The following is a 17,563-nucleotide window of genomic DNA, read 5'->3' as shown; positions in this document are numbered from 1 at the left end:
TTCATAATAAAATGACCTTTGTTATAACAATGTCAAGTATGCATAGTATTATGAAAAATTACAAATATAAACAAACTTTGTCAGACAAGAGTGTCAGAAAAAAAAATCTTTCCTGACACCCTTCAACGAACTTAGTTATACACATAGAACATCTCTCCACCACATAGTTTTTGTTTTGTTTTTTGCTACACCACATAGTTTGTTCCTCAAGGAATGACTATCATCTGGTAATGACTACCTGAAGTATTAATGTTTTGAAAGTTTACAGCTCTCAGCAAAGTCTTAATTATCTCCTAGTTGTATCACACACTCTAACACAAAAGAAAGGGGAACACTTCCTGCAACTTCTGTATGGTATGATTTCAAAGTTTATTGCAGGAAAGAACTTGACAAACTGATATCACAATCTTTAACCTTTAAAACATTTTCTTCCTTTGTTTCTCTGTAAGCCTTCAGTATTGGACTAAAAATCCCACAGAAAAATGTAATGACCATCATCATAACAAAGAGAATTTCACTTTAAAAGAGAGATTATTTATGCAAAGGCTGTATTCACTTTATTGTGGTGGGATGCAATATGATTGTATCACCAGGAGGTATTACAAACTGGTAAAACTATCATAGATTTGTGCTGTGGCTTGTCTGAAGAACTGCATGAACTTGTGCTCATCATTCATTACTTGAAATCAAAACATTGTAATTTGTCATATTTGTGCATGTGGTATGTACACCGGTATTTACACTGTAAATTACACAAGTGATGACAAGTGGGAGAGGAAACAGGCCGTATAATGTTCCACCCCAAGGTTTGGATTTATCATCATCATTATTATTATTTTTTTCTTGAATAGCACTACAAACACTGGGGTGGGGATATTCTGTATATATTCCTTACAAAGCAGTCATCATGTGCTAATATTACATGGGCTGATCCAAGTATTACAAGAACACACACTTTTCAATTTCATCACAAAAACTCCTCTATGCCTGTCAGAAGTAGACATCATTTTCAGACTTTCCAATGGCATTTAAAAAATAAAATCTGCACTGGTCATCTGGTTTTGGACATTGCAGACAATAAAAGAACATGTAAATCTTTTCACAGCAGAAAAGAAAAGAAAAAAAAAAGAAGCTCTTTCACGTGATATCCTTTGCCAATTGTTCACATGAAAATGTTGCCCATGGTAGGACATACAGCAAGTGTTCTGACATTAACATATGTTATAATGTTCCTCTATGACATGACCATCTTTATCTCTTTTTGAATTGTCCTTGACCAACCAATAAAATACCACACGATGTATTTGTGCTCTCATGCGGCGAAATGCTGCATTCATGTATACTCGCTGAAGGCGCCAGTTTTGTGATTCATCTAATTTCTCACCATTACTGTTTAATGTACAAATGTTACATAAAGCAGGAAAATACGGCAAGAAAATATTTGTCCCACATAAAGAAAACACTGAAGCACATTCAAGATTTTGTCTGCCCACAAAAAGGCATGAGCAAAACACATCAAACAGAAACATATAATACAGCTGTTCAAAGTACACACACATTACAAATTTCTATGCATGTTGCATACTTCATATACCATGTCACATTAACAAAAATCAAGAACCGATCTTGGTATAAAGTTGACAAACAGCTGATGGTATGTGTAGACTCACATCACATAGTGTAATATCTTATACATCAACGAAAAAAAGACAAATTATTTTCAAATATTCTCATGTATCACGACAACCAGTTATGTTGGGAAGTAGGTCTGTATTGAGAATTAATATGACTAGACAAATCTCTACGGGGACCGAATATGTCTCCACCATATCGCATTATTCTCCCTAGGGTTTGTTATACATCTTGACAGTGTGAGATGACAGTTTCACAAGACTGTGGCACAAAATGGAAATGACAAGTCTGAAAGTTTGATGGCACAACCCCAAATGTGTTTAGTGTTTTACACATTCCTTATATCAGATTTCATTTGGATGGATAAAGTGTTTCAGGTGAAAGAGCAAGTATTCAGGAATTTGAGCAATTTCATGTGAACTTTGACCTGTGCCCTTCAACCCCCATGGCCCACATTTTTCTTGAAATAATCATATTCATGACAATACTTTGAGCACTTTATGGGGAACAATAGTGAAATCTTAATGTCATCATTCAACCTTTGACCCCAAATCTTTCCTTAAACAGAGTCATTGGCAGTGATACATGTACATACCAGTTTAATAAAGTGTACATGCACCAAGTAATTTTCAAGGTACAGAGAAATAGTGTAATTTCAGCATTAGATATCAAATTTTTGGATTTTAACCTGACCCTTGGCCCTTGACCTTTGACCCCAAAATTCTCAAGAGAATCATTGTCAGGCAGTACATGCACATATACTAAGTTTCATGAAGATACCTCAAGCCATTTCAAAGATATGGTTTGTTTGTTTGTTCATTTTCCATCTGAGAAGATGGCTGGATAGCCCATATTCAGCTACGTTAAGCTGGTCTTCCATGGGGTCCAGCTGGATGTGAAGAAAGAAGTAAAATTTTTGCATTTTCACTTCATCTTTTGACTTTTGACCCCATGGCCCAAAACTTTTCCCTAAAGAATCTTTACCTGGTGATATGTATACGTTAAGTTTTATGAAAATAACTTCAGACACTGTAGAGATATTGGGATAATACTGAAATTAAAGGAATTTGATCTTGACCTTTGACCTAATTGAGTGTGTGCACCCAAAAGTTGATAGTGTAGGCACAACTTCATCCACTCATACATACATATGCCAATTTCAATTCTGATGCCCCAAATGGTTCTCAAGTTAAGCTGTCTACAAAAGCGAGTACGGACAGAAGGACGGACGGAAGGACGGAAAGATGGAAAGACGGACGGACAACCCGAAAAATATGATATCTCGGGCGACACTACATGGCGGAGGCATAAAAACTTTTAATATACATGCATCAAAATTATCAGGTATGTACACTGTATGTGGGGGGGGGGGGATTAGTTCAGATTATTGAACTGGTGTACAGCATAAGAATAAACAGAGTGGCAATGAGTAAAAGGTAGTTGCTGGGTACATTCACCTGCTGAAGACTTGCCCCAAATTATCATACTTGGGGATATGGGGAGGGGCAGGGGTTGTCATAAAAGCGAGCGGGCCATCAATTCTAAATGGGGGTGGGTCTCTGGAAAGCTCATCATTGTCGTCATCATCGTCATCATCACCATCATCATCATCACTCCTCGTAATATTGCTCCCATTTGGGTCACGAGATTGATTTCCTGATGTAAACTCTGCCGACAGGTTTGCGTGAGAGATGCTCTCCTTGACGCAGGGCCACAATGAGTTTGATCCAGTGCGGTGGTTTGTGCGGATACGTGGTCCAAAAATTCTTCCATACTTTCGTTATATAAAAAAAAAGAACAACAACCAGAATGCTACGTAGTACTACGTCGCAAAGCTGGGCAGTCTGTGCCTATTCAGTGTGTTTGCATGCAGTTTCGGGCTATACCGGCTTCGGCGGCTTTGAGTAGCCGCTGGTTTTTTTGTTCTGTGGGCGAGAAACGAGTAACGAAACGGCCGTGAAAGAGGAAAAGGGAATGTGGAAACAACATGACAAGAATCATTGCATAAACATAGATTGATAATGATAATAAAAACAAAAGAATATGAGCTGATACAAGTGTATAATACATGTGACTTCTGCACTCTGTCAATCTACATTAAGTACTGTATAAGCTGTTATTTTTGCGTACAGATATTTTCGCAAATGAGGATGTCAGAGACATTTTCGCGAGATGTTATTTTCGCGAACTGACACCAACAGCATTGTAATGCAGTATACCTTAGCGCAATGTGACATTTATTTTCGCGTGCTGTTAAATTGGCAGGCCAACTGTGATTCGCGAAATTTGTGAAAATTAAACCCTCATGAAAATAACAGCTTATACAGTAGACTGATCAGTACATGACGGTAAGGATATAATGGTTTGCTAAACAATGTGGAAAATACCAGACAGTGTTTAGCAATGATGTACTGGCATTTCCATGACAACTGAGAGTTCATTATCTGAAAGTATATAATTGGAGCATGGCCATTTATTGTGTGTGTGTGTGTGTGTGTGTGTGTGTGTGTGTCTTTTTTTTTAATAATTCCCCTCTCCTTTAAATCACAGCTTGGAAATGTGTAGAATGTATTTCAAAATAGCCACGATGGCCGGTGATTAAGAATCGACAAGCACTTGATGTAACGCGAGGTGACATATATTGAGGAAAACAACACAAGACATAAATTCATGGCCCAAAGATCTGGTTAAGCTGTTTCCTAGTCCAGTACACACAACACAGGGTTGCACACCGACACTTCAAAATGAAAAACATTCATGGCTACAACCACTGGGACAAAACCATACACATCCATCAGTCAAAAGTTAGGTGCTCCCTTTAGCCCTTGCTCCTTGTGTGATGCAACATGAAATGTGACTGAACATAGGCACACATTTTTTATAGGGCGGGTACGTGAGGTGTGCAGCATTGCCGATTGGAAGAAGTGGAAGAAGGCAGAAGATGGCTGGTACGAAGGAAGACTACATAATTGTCCCAAGGCCTTTAAAAATCATCCTTTTCCTGCAAAAAGGTTCCAAAGAGGGGTACAGCACCAAATAAGGGGAAAGAAGAGAAAGAGATAGACAGAGTGAGAGAGGGAGATAGAAATAGAAATAGATAGATAGATAGATAGATAGGTAGATAGATAGAGAGAGAGAGATGGGGGGGGGGGTGAAAAAGGTAATGGAGGTGGGAGAAAACAAACATTTTGTTCTCCTTTTAAGTATCATATATAGTTCACTTTGGATGTAACGTAGAACCATGCATTCATGCACATTCTCAAGGACCATTCTTCTGCCTTTTTTTCATGCTTTACAACAGTCCACAAAATCACCCAAAACACACCTCTGTGGTTCGGTGATGTAAATCTTTATTCCAAACTTTACCATCCATTGAGGTAAAATAAAAATCAGCTTTATTTGAGTCTCTTTGTTATCCATAAATAATTGTTTGGTTTTTTTTTTTTGAAGATCAAACTATCCAAAGCCCCTTCACTGCTACAATAATTGATTTTTTTAATTGGCAATACATTTGAGAAAATGTCAGTTCTTGTTTCTCCCTCAAATTGGCAAATTTGTGCAAATGCATTTTTCATTTTGTGCCAATTATATATATATCTATTTCCATTTCTATACGCAGTGAAATTCAGAGTTGCCAATTCAGGGATGACCATGATGATTTCTGCGGCAAAATTCACCCAGGACTTGACAGGTTCAGCTATATCCAGCCATGCTGTGCATTATGGGTTAAGATACTATGTATAAATATCTCTTTGATGAGGCAGGCTTCATGTTGAGATCGTTGGACAGACTTTCCCTGGAACCTTTTGCAGGATCACAAGTACTATGCCCTCCCAGTACTATGCTCTCCAAGTACTATGCCCTCCAAATATTATGCCCTCCCAGCCCCCAGCCCCCCCCCCCCCACTCCCCTGCACATGCAACATGCAAATCTGTCATCCATACAAATGCTTTTAAAAAATGTTCACTTTGAAACTTTGCCCTGTATTCCTCTTGTTGGTTGACATGCCACACAAATTCAGGAAAACATAGAGGAGAGAAACTACAAAATATTGAATATAAAGGATAGACAAGAGTAGGGTTGATTCATTAACTGGCTAGAATTAATGGAGTGATTGCTTCCTTACAAGCTCAGAAAAGAAATGAAATGAATAAAAAAAAATAAGTTCGAATACAAAATTGAAATCAGGTTGTAAGGAGGCTGCCACTGTATTGAACTGATTAATAGCAACAATTCTAATATAGGCATAAATCCTTTTAGTATCAACATAATAAAATTATATGAACATCATACATAAACATGATGTCCATGGTCCTGAAGATGTTCATGTTTTCCTCACATTAGTACAATTACCATTCATAGGGTAGTCTACCAGTATTTTAACACTGGTATGACAGACTATGTGATAGAGTATCATACTGCCCTCTCCAGGCGAAAAATAGAAATGCTTTATCCAGACTGCCAAAACTTTTGAATCTATCTGTCTCAAATGACATCATTTAATTGCAGAAACTGAAACATACATTCCAAATCAATTCAGATACTGTTGCCCAGAATAGTTTACTATGTCCTCCATCAGAGCAATAACAAAGAATGTATAGTATCGAGTACCCTTAAACTCTGCCCTACTTATATATGACATTATATTATGACATTATATTTGTTATAAAAAAAGGTGAATGAACTATCCTTCAGAAAGTCATATTTAGAATTTAATGGGTGGCTTTGTCCTAAATTGGTACCTCATATCATTTCTTTGAAAAGATCATGTGAAAGATTTGTTAGCTTTTGAACAATGTGTAAAGTGATATGGGGTGGGGGGGGGGGGCTGATAGACTACAGAAAAAAGAAAGAAAGAAAGAAAGGATGTTGGTTGTAGGTCATGAGACCGATAAGATGTTCTGTGAAAAAGAGTGAGGTATGAAGAGGACTTTGGGGCCCTGAAAGTGGAGATAAGAGTGAAGATAGGATACATGCAATGACATAAGAAGACCAAAAATAAAGCCGTCCAAACAATCACAGGAACACGCTGGACAGACGAGACAACATTGAGGATGATTAGAGGATTCATTCTCGGAATACGTCAAAGACACTCATTTGGTGGCACACAGGACTACATCATGTGTCTTGTTTTGAATCACAAATTTGTTATGACACAATGAGACAACCTTGTGCTTATCAGCTAGACACGCTGGACAAAAACAAACAAACAAACACACACACACACAAACACACAAACACACACTCTTAACACACACACATATACCAAGATATTGACCTATCAAAATGTCATCAAGGCAATAGTAATAATCTTTTTGCTATTTCATGACAATGTGCAGCCTCCTTCAAATTCCTCTGAAAACATTCAGTTATCAAAAACATTCAATATTCCACAAAGCTTGAACAATCTAGTGCATGTAAACTAATGACATGAAAGCTGTGCATCTTACATAAAGTTGACTCAGTTCAACAATTTTGGAGCAAAAAGTCTGCAAACTAATGCACACTTATACACTCCACCAAATATTAAAACTTCTTTCACTTTCCACATTTTTCACAAGAACTATCAACCATCAGACTGTACTCCTGTTGCTTTAGTACACCTTAACTTTGTAGGAAGGGGATTTTGCTTGCTGGGCACTATGGGGAATATTGCAGTATCTCTTGGACAGCTTTTCATGCTTCCAAGAAGGACAATCATCTTATAAACAAACACAACATAAAAAGGAGAATGACAGTGAGAAGAAGTTTATAGTGAAAGGAGCCAATCAAATGCAACTGAGCAGAGTAATTTATATCGGCAAGTCTCAGGCATCATCACCATAATGCACAAAGCATTAGCATACACAAAACATGCACAAACATATAGACATATATATATATATATATATATATATATATATATATATATATGAAGAGTTTGTTTGCAAAAACCGATAAGTCCATATTTGCCAAATGGAGATATTTGCGATTAAAGGTCAAGAAAAATAAAGAGAATAATAAGAAAATTTTTGCTTCTTTTGACCATAACTTCAAAAATATACCTTTATATGTAGTGACTAATATATCATTTAAAAGGTATTATTTTGTACTTTATGACAGAGTTCGTACTTCCAAAATCTTCAAAAATGGACTTATCGGTTTTTGCAAACAAACTCTTCATATATATATATATGTGTATACTTTCTAATAAACATAAGCATCCACTCTTGTTTAGACAGAGTGCCATCTATTCGTGACTACAATATTACAGTATCCCTTTTTACTTAATAAAAAATGACACCACTACATTGATTGCTAGCAAAGACGGGTATGAACTTGAATTTTGGTCTATTTCTTTTGCAATATACAATGGAAGTGTTTGACAAACAATCACAGGAACACGCTGGACAGACGAGACAACATTGAGGATAAATAGAGGATTCATTCTCGGAATACGTCAAAGACACTCATTTGGTGGCACACAGGACTACATCATGTGTCTTGTTTTGAATTAACAAATTTGTTATGACACAATGAGACATCCTTGTGCTTATCAGCTAGCCATGCTGGACAAAAACAAACAAACAAACACACACACACACACACACACACACACAAACACACAAACACACACTCTAACACACACACATATACCAAGATATTGACCTATCAAAATGTCATCAAGGCAATAGTAATAATCTTTTTGCTATTTCATGACAATGTGCAGCCTCCTTCAAATTCCTCTGAAAACATTGTTATCAAAAACATTCAATATTCAACAAAGCTTGAACAATCTAGTGCATGTAAACTTATGACATGAAAGCTGAGCATCTTACATAAATTGACTCAGTTCAACAATTTTGGAGCAAAAAGTCTGCAAACTAATGCACACTTATACACGCCATCAAATATTAAAACTTCTTTCACTTTCCACATTTTTCACAAGAACTATCAACCATCAGACTGTACTCCTGTTGCTTTAGTACACCTTAACTTTGTAGGAAGGGGATTTTGCTTGCTGGGCACTATGGGGAATATTGCAGTATCTCTTGGACAGCTTTTCATGCTTCCAAGAAGGACAATCATCTTATAAACAAACACAACATAAAAAGGAGAATGACAGTGAGAAGAAGTTTATAGTGAAAGGAGCCAATCAAATGCAACTGAGCAGAGTAATTTATATCGGCAAGTCTCAGGCATCATCACCATAATGCACAAAGCATTAGCATACACAAAACATGCACAAACATATAGACATATATATATATATATATATATATATATATATATATATATATATATATATATATATGTGTATATGTATAATTTCTAATAAACATAAGCATCCACTCTTGTTTAGACAGAGTGCCATCTATTTGTGACTACAATATTACAGTATCCTTCTTTACTTAATAAAAAATGACACCACTACATTGATTGCTAGCAAAGACGGGTATGAACTTGAATTTTGGTCTATTTCTTTTGCAATATACAATGGAAGTGTTTGACAAAGTCTGTTCTACTTATTTTGTTTGTTTACATGATGTGGTTGGAATTCCCCACAATGATGCAATGATGATGTCATAGGTTGGGAATGGGGAATGTGAGCTTGTGTCTTGGTCAAAATTTTGTGTCGTTTTTCTTCTTCTGGGTGAACATATCACTGTCGATTCAGAATGTTGCTGATGAGAAAGATCTGTGTCAAGTGCCATCCTCGAGGCTAAATGTAAGCTTGTTAATGTTTCACTGTGTGGAAATGATACTTGGCAACTGTTCTTTTTTTCTTTTCTTTTTCCTCTTTTTAATACTGACATCATGTTCATAACCTCCAAGTCACACAAGCCCTTTGTGATTGCGAATGATAATGCTCAAAGATTCAAATAAAGTCCAACCTTTTCAATGCCTCAATTGGACCATCATACTGAGTAGTTACAGTACACGCCATAAATTTAGCGGGTCTAACTTTTTTTTTTTTTTTTTTTGTGAAACAGGATTTCCAGACAATATTGCGAGTGGTTAGATTTGCGACTGTGATCGTAAAGTATACAAATAAATGGAGAAATGTATGTGTGGATGTCGCATTCATGTCAGGATCAGAGTTAATGTATTCGTGTGTTGTTAATAACCTCCTCACAAAATTTGCAAATATGAAAACCCTGCAAAATACATGGTGCATAAAAGATTGATATTTTCAAAAAGAACATCCTCTCATTTTAACATGCATATGAGACTGAGAAGCTATGGTAAGACTGAATAGATTCCTATCACATTTGTTTGCATCAACCAACGCAAACAAATCTGAATTTTGACAGTTAAAACATGGATTGTATTGCAAGAAAACAATTTGCAACATATTCCACACAAAAAAGAAGAAGAAAAGCAGCCCGCACAAATGTTCCAAAAAGACAGTGTATGCAGATTATGTGAGTGTTTATTTTCATTTCAGTTCTTTTGCTAAACTGTGTCAAGTTCAGACGTATGTAGGCAATGTGCGTCTCTGGTGATGTAAAATGAACTCTCCTTAAAATGGATACCACTTGATGGCCTTGAAAAGAAAAAAAAACAAACAAACAAACGAAAAACATACACATGCACAAGAAAAATGCAGCATACATTTCCTGCCTGTACATGTCAGATTTGCTGGTCGGTATCCATATCCATCAACACATCTAGATTACTGCTATCCCTCAGTTGTCCTATGCTTCATTTTCATCAAGGTTTGAAAAATTTGACGCACTGAAGGTCAATGTGTGTGGTGTTCCAAAATTTGCCAGAGCTATATGATGCAGCCATCAAAAGAATGGCTGGCCTCAAAATAATTCAGACTTCTCCTTTTTGTCATTTGGTTTGTATCTATGTAAACTTTGTTTTGTTACTTTCTTTAAAGATTGTTTTTACTGCTGAATTCACAGTTAAGGAAATGAAATCTGAATACAGAAGCAGAAATGAGCAGCAAAAAAAGCAACTGTTAAAGTAGAAAAAGGTTCCTTGTTTTAGAAAAAGAAGGGCAGAATGCAACTTTGTTTAAAGTCAAAGGCACCTTTTTTTAAGAACAAGAGGGTACTTATTAAAGTAAGCATTACCAGAGTTCAGTTTTCCTCCTCACCCTTAACAACCAACTTGCCTTTTTTGTTGCCCTAAACAAGGCACCTTGATTAATTTGACATTTTACCTCTTTGTCCAGAACAAGTCATCAGGGCAAGTGTCTTCTAATAGCTTTCTATGAAACCTTCTTGTCCTAAAACAAATCATCTTGGTGAGTTTCAACAAGTTGACTTATTTGTCCATAGCAAGGTGCCTTGGGAGAGATTTGAGAAAGTCGCCTTCTTGCCACACATCTGAGCTTCTGTATACGATGGACCATAACCCGTTGAAGACTAGTCCCGAGTATACTCGGACAAGTGTCTATGGGAAATGTATGCTGTAGCAAAAACAGCCCATCCTCAACGGGATAAATGCCCATAATAGGCTTTATTTTAATACTCACCCTACAACAGTAGCAGTAACAGGCCAGCACCACGATGGCGAGGAGAATGAGACCACCGATGGAGCAACCGATGATGATGGGGATGTTGTCCATCTTGCTTATCATCGCCGGAGCTGGACAGCCATGATTGAGGGATTGAGACAGATGGACAGACAGACAGACAGACAGACAGATAGACGGACAGACGGACAGACAGAGAAGGGTAGAAAACAATGGGAGAAAGATAGAGAAATACAAAGATACAGAGACAAGGGTACACAGTGAGAAAATAGTGAACACAAATATTGAAAGATAGATAGAAACAAACAGAAATATGGGTAGAACAATAGAATAAAAAGAGAGATACATATATATGAAAATAAGAGAGATATGGACAGAGATATAAAGACAGAAAAGAACAGATAAGTAGAAAGAGGAACAGGAGGGTTGAGAAACAGGAAGAAAGAGGCAATAGAGAGAATTGTAAATCAAATATCAAATTTACAATCCGGCTTGAATAGTGTCATTTTGAACAATATGACACATGACAATGGAGCTACAACATATGATATGACCAACAAATTTTGAGATATAAATATCATAACAAATACTGAACAAAACACTAATAACTGACAAATACCTCATCAAAGAATCGTTGAGAGGAGTCCATAGATTATATGTCAATTAAAACCTAAAAGTGGCACTGACAGACAATATGAAAGGATTTGAATGTCCATCATGGGTAAAAGTAATAAACAATTAATTTCTCATCATATCGCACAGAACAAACAAGTGGACATTCAGACACACAACCACCCCCTAAGTGCTTTATAAATAGAAACATCAGTAAAAGATATTATCATGCCTGCAAATGCCCTCACTATTCTGTTCAATGACAGAGTGTATTAATTGCACACCGCTGCACATTACCGTGCCATTCTCCCGCTAATGAAGTGCACATTACCCCGGGAAATATTCACGGGCCGCTCGGTCGCCATTAATCTACATCAATCATCCAAACGTGGTATGAATTAGCTTGCAAACGGCAGACATATTTACATGCATATTTCCAGTACTTGATTAACATATTTGTAAAATGAGGGTGAATGACCTATTGGACAGTATATATATATATATATATATATATATATATATATATATATATCTCCTCATATTAGCACAATTTACAAATAGAGCTGCCTTTCTAATACTAAAAGCACTATCATGGTTAATACAGAGGAGAGATGCCAAAAACCACAAGCTAAAAGTGACACACACAAAATTATTCTTGCATGGTAATCAAATAGTGACAACATGTCACTGCCAATTTGAAGTAATCACATCATGAGGACCAGAATAAAGTTTCATAAAAAAGATACAACTCAACCCAACTTGCCTATATTCCACACATACAAGAAACTTTTCTTACTTAAAATCAAAGAATTTTCAAGATTTCTACCAAAATAAAAAATAGCAAGAAGAAGAATATTGTGTATTCAAGTTAGAGATATCATGGCTAGAGTAGTATTAAAATTGTTTTTAGTTTTTCTAAACTTGGGATGCAGTGACAGTGTTGAAGACTACCAGCCAAGGATTTCCTTAATAATGTGATTTACCTCCCATGGGGTTTGGTTCAAAATTAGTTTAAATCTAATATATATATATAGAATATCACCATAACACTACTAATGCCACCATTCATTAACACCATCAGGCACAGCACATACATGCCACATTATTATCACATATAATTAATGCATGAATTTGTCCTTATCAAAAAAAGGAATTAAATGGAAAAGAGATGGGGGGGATTTCAGGGATCAAAGGTTGGTCAAACAAAACACTGATGAGGGGAATCCCCCTGTTCAAAAAGGAAATATGTACAGTGACATATGTATACTAAAGCCAAAAGTGCTTCAAGGGACTTGGAACAATGAGGTATACTGTCTGTCTGAGCTGGATAATAGCCAGAGATAGTCCTTGACAACAGGAAATAATTCTCTCTCTTTTTTTCCCTCTTACAATAAATTTTATGTTTCCTTCAACTGGTGCCATTCCTGCATATCATCCACTCCCCCCCCCCCCCCAAAAAAGGCAACAAAACAAAAGCAACAAATAAAAAAAAAAAAACAAACAAACACAAGCTCCATTCCAAACATATTGTACAAGCACCATCTGCATCTGGTTCATTTATTTCTATATATTTTGATAGATCTGGTTACTTTTACTTCTATTTTTTGACTTGATTTCTATTTCCACAATCTCATTGTATACTGTGTATTAAAAGTAAAGAACGCTATCACTTCTATCATTAATACTACTGCAAAACTCGATATTGAGTGAAATCTTAAGGACCACTGATATCCAACTTCCTTTTCCTGCTGCACAGTTGTTATAACTGCTTACCAAACACACCCACAGATGACTTTACAAGAAAGAGTTTTGTTTGTACACGCCCAAAGAGACAAGTGGCAAAGAAAAAGAAAACAAAAACACCACATCCTTTGTATTTTCGGTGCTGAGACAGTCAATCTATCATGTACAATCTTGCAAGACATTGCCGGGAGAAAAGTTTCGATTTCTAGCAAATCACATCACACCACCAAAAGCACATCACCAAAATCCATGACAGACTGACAAAAAAAAAATGCAAGTGAAACTACCTCTGTCATGCTATTAACATCATCATCCATACAAGGATATATTTCTCTGAGAGAAACTCTATCATATGACTCTTCCTTAAGGCGGGGCTTCCACTAGAAGTTTAAAATAATACTACAGCGAAATGAAGCAACAGGATTTGGAATCATGTGATAACACCACGTTGGGCTAAAAAAAAAAAAGCAACATTGACGTAAAGTAACAGGATTTTGTAACACGTCATTGCAGCGCATTGTAACCAAACATTTTGTTAAATACCAAGGATGAAATAGTAATATAATAATCACATAAAATTGTATTTTTGTATTATCACGTTAACATTTGCAAATATGACTGCATGATTAAATGAATGGTATGTAGCTCCTGTGTATTATATGTATTTTCTTCTCAACAGTAGTGTACTGGATTTAACAAGTTATCAAAAGTTCAAGAAACAAAAATGAAATGAAAGGATGCAAAAAAAAAGTATTATATTGTTCAGACTGGATTAATATCAGACCCATCACTATCCACCGGTAAATTCTGGATATCAAACGTGAGAAAACTGCACAATAAAATTTATCTCTATATGTGCCAAATGTTCAAAGTAACACAACTAAAACATAATAAAAGATGAAAATTCCAGTTGTACACATATCTAGAAAAGCACTCTGACAGTGCAGACCTCCGCCAAGCAGCGCATTTCTACCACTAATCTTGTTCTTCCAGTGATTTCCACCCATACGTATGCATGCTGAAAGTTGCCCAATTTCCCAATACAGAAGCTTTTTGTTACGTCATCAACTTCCAGCTGCACGGCGCGCCTCGCCCTAGCAGAAACTAGAGCACGCACTTTAGTGCGCGCATGCAAACCTTAGAAATGCACAGCTTGAACTCCCAAATTCATTGACCCTGCCTGCCAAAATATCGAAAATCCTTCATAAAATCCACAAAAATTCCTAGGTCACTACCAAAATTTAATCATCTGTTTAATACTTGTGTCGTTTTCAACCTTTCCTATAAGTTTCATCCAAATCCGTTCACCACTTTTTGAGTTATTTTGCACACAGAAAAACCAACAAACCAACACTGATGAAAGCATAGCTTCCTCCCTTGGCGGAGGTCATCAAAGTTTCATATCACAGGGACAAAGCCACCAAGCCTCCCGGATTCTGCAAGACGCTTTTAATATTCAAAATCAGATATCTCTTCAGGACCCGACAAGACATACATGTAAAGCAGTATAAAGAAATATCCCTCTACACCCCATACATGCTTCGTTTTGAGTTGGCATCATGTATCATGTGACTGCACTGACTATCTTGAGGGGCTCACGGGATTGCCATAAATCTATGAATATCTATTGACATCCCATGGTCGTAACGTTTACTATGTTGCTGGTACAGAATTGCCAAAAATTCTGATGCATGTATTGAAACTCATTCATTTATTTTCCAAAACATGCCACCTGACATTACAGAGACATATCACACAGTGGAAATAGCAAACAGTATTAACTAGGATAGTTGCTACTGCCTCATGTTGGGAATATACTGCACAAAAAAAGAAGAAAAAAGATCAAGAATAAACCTCCCCCCTCCCAACATGTACCTCTGATACAAAAATATGTTCACACACACACTCACACAAACACACACCTCAGGGCTGGTGGAAGGGGGGAGGGGCACTTTTTGTTGTACTATACAAAGGAATGCATAAGGTGTTAATACCACTTTGGGCCCCTCTCACTTTTTTTTTTCCCTGGAAGTGCATAAGCGGCACTAGAAAGAAATAGATAGAAACCTTGAAAAACTACAGAAGATGTGCTGAAGACTTTTTTTTGGGGGGGGAGGGGGGGGGGGGGCTTGTGGGCACTCTACAGACCTATAGAACTACAGAAGTTGCACTGAAGAGTCCTTTTTTGTTGTTGCTGTTGCTTTTGCTTGTTAGCGGATGAAACCCCCGAAATGGCACCAAAAGTCTGAAGTGGGCCCCCCCCCCCCCCCCCCCACATTTTGAAAACATGGCGCTGGCCATGCACATTGATGCCAACCTAGAAAACAGTGTTGCGGTACTCTGAAGGCAGAAAGGTTTATCTTTGGTGGTATTTTTACCTTTCCAGTAACAGACATACAAATAGTGTAATAATACACTTTGGAAAAAACAGGCATTTTCCATGGAATCTGCAGTACTTTCAGCAAAACACACACACACACACAAACTTTAAAGGCATAATTTACCATTTGCGGATGAAACAAAAACCCAGCTTTACTGCTTCAAAATAGTTCTAAAATATAAGTTAAGGATAGAAACAACCAATGTACAAAATCAGTATAATTAATGTTAAGTATTGTTAAATATGCAAAATGTGAACAATAGTTATGATAAAAATATTTTTAGACTAAACTGTCTACAGTTATGGTTTATTGACAAAAATAGTAAATATCTCCTATATTTTAGGCTTTATTACAAAATTTTTACTTTGTAGGATATGTTTTGTGATATAACTGACCTTCACATATGCATCAAATGTGATATCTCGAACATTTTCAAAATCACTGCTCCCAAAGCTAAACTGTACCTTTAAGATACTGTAGAAAAAAGTAACTGTTTTACAGTTAGCACCGCTGCACACACATACACACACAGAACAAACAAAAACAAAAACTCTATATCAGGCATATATATATATATATATATATATATATATATATATATATATATATACACATATATATATATAAACAAGAATACAATGATAAACACAAACAAAAATGTATTAAGTAGAAAGTTACCTGAAGTAGGCTTGGATGATCCATCCGGCTTGGATGTCTTTACAGACCGAGTGGTTGGTGTTTCTACGAGATGAAATGAATGATAGAGAAAGAGAAAAACAGACAGAATAAGTGAAAAGATATGATGATGATAATAATGATAAAAATGATAATAATAATAATAATACTTTCCATAGTAATACTTTCCATTTTTTTATTTTGAGGGCACAGAGAACTTGATTACTTAATGCATTGTTGAAAAGTTTGATTGCATAGAATACAAATACTTATCAGGTTGATACCCCTCTCTAACCTTCTAGAGGTTGATACCCCTCTCTAACCTTCTATGCAGAGCTTGATGGCAGGCACCAAATGGCTTAATAGCTGTACATGTTAACTTTTTGTGTCTTACTGATCATATCCTGGTGAAAGTTTTAATGCAACAATAGGTTATAGTATATATACAGAGTAGGCTGTATAATAATGATGGCTCGGTCACAGTAAGTTCATATTAATGTATAGTTTGTTTGTTTTCTTCTTCTTCTTTTTCTTCTTCTTTTTTATTACATAAAATTTGGCAACCTACATCATCATTCTGGTCTTATCTTCTATCCGTTCTCCGTTTCTTTTTCACAAACACTGATTACTCGGGGCTTACAGCCAAACAAGCTAGCTTTCATGTAGGTCCCGTCATACTTCTCTTTGATCAACCCCATTTCGATTTCGATTTTTGACCAGTTATCATTACATGTAATTACTGTGTTATCACCTTGTATATTGTTTGTTTTCTGCACATTGTTCACAAGGTAAAAGAACTTGTCTGGTTTCTGTTGTAATGTTCATAAATGAGAAGTATGAAAATAAAATGAATTGAATTGAATTGATATAAAGATATCTTTTACACTGTACATGTACATCTATATATTTATGTATCACAAGTGTCACACCAGCAGGGTCTAAAGCTGTTTCTTATCAAAAAGAGTAAACCGACTTTTACTGATGCCCCTTCTGGAGTTGCAGACATGGATGATGAAGGTGAAGAAAGCGATGGTAAATGTGGCTGGAGTT

General features: G+C 36.3%; 1 long non-coding RNA gene across 1 annotated transcript; it reads right to left on the bottom strand.

The window, feature by feature from the left end:
* Positions 1-3,340: 3,340 nt before the first annotated feature.
* On the bottom strand, positions 3,341-16,581 carry LOC140234536 (uncharacterized). The gene is made up of 3 exons (XR_011901633.1): positions 16,517-16,581; positions 11,103-11,215; positions 3,341-3,557 (listed from the first exon to the last, which is right to left on the bottom strand). It is a non-coding gene; the product is annotated as an uncharacterized lncRNA (long non-coding RNA).
* Between the last annotated feature and the right edge of the window lie 982 nt (positions 16,582-17,563).

The sequence above is a fragment of the Diadema setosum genome, chromosome 10 (assembly GCF_964275005.1).
Source record: "Diadema setosum chromosome 10, eeDiaSeto1, whole genome shotgun sequence".
In the NCBI taxonomy this organism is placed as follows: domain Eukaryota; kingdom Metazoa; phylum Echinodermata; class Echinoidea; order Diadematoida; family Diadematidae; genus Diadema; species Diadema setosum.
Note: the sequence above shows the minus strand (reverse complement) of the source record. Positions and strands in the feature narration are given on the sequence as shown.